Here is an 846-nt window from a genome sequence, read left to right on the forward strand (position 1 = left end):
AGAGCTGCGTTTGTTTGTAATCGGATCTGCAATACTTTCAAACTTTTATCAAGTACTCATGCTTCAGTTGATGATGCCTTTTGCTGCATGTTTATCAAATTTCAATCAAGTGTTCTGCTTTATGCCACCATATTAATATATATTAATATATTAATTAAAAACTATATATGTGTATTACTAGCTACTAGCCACACTTAGATAAGACAATTCATAATGAATGCTGACAGAAATATAATTATACATTTCTCAAGAACTTTTTGTATATACGTTGATATGTATGTCATCATTTATTTATTTACTATTTGTAATTGAATCTTCGTAGATTGATTCGTTAGTTTATAGAGCACTGTTTGCCTCTCCCCCCAACACAAAGCAGTCGTGGCCGAGAGGTTAAGGCGTCTGACTAGAAATCAGATTCCCTCTGGGAGCGTAGGTTCGAATCCTACCGGCTGCGAGGATGTGTAAAAGTATTTTTTTTTTTTTTTTTTACTTTTATATATTTTGAAATGTTTAAAGGTTTGCCAACATTATTTTATTCTATTTTAAAAATATTAAATACATTTTAGAAAATATAAAAAATGAAAATAGTTGTCATCGGAATGACACCGAGGAAAGTAGTTGAAGTAAGCTTGATGTATGATTTGTATGCTAGGTACATATATGAATATTATATTTTTTTTAATACGGCAATTTTAAATCACTCTTTTTATACACTGAACCCGTTGAAAATGGAATTGCGCTATAAAGATGTCAAATCCATGCAATAGGCAGAATAAGGCGTGGCAGACCCCATAGCGTACTTATATATATTTTTATTCTTAGCAGGGCGACGAACTGAATCGACTT

At 31.7% G+C, this 846-nt stretch overlaps 1 non-coding gene across 1 annotated transcript; it reads left to right on the top strand.

Moving 5' to 3' along the window:
• The first annotated feature begins 372 nt into the window (after positions 1–372).
• On the top strand, positions 373–454 carry Trnas-aga. The gene has a single exon. It is a non-coding gene; the product is annotated as a tRNA-Ser (tRNA).
• Positions 455–846: the final 392 nt, after the last annotated feature.

This window comes from Drosophila mojavensis, unplaced genomic scaffold, assembly GCF_018153725.1.
Source record: "Drosophila mojavensis isolate 15081-1352.22 unplaced genomic scaffold, ASM1815372v1 contig_136, whole genome shotgun sequence".
Lineage (NCBI taxonomy): Eukaryota > Metazoa > Arthropoda > Insecta > Diptera > Drosophilidae > Drosophila > Drosophila mojavensis.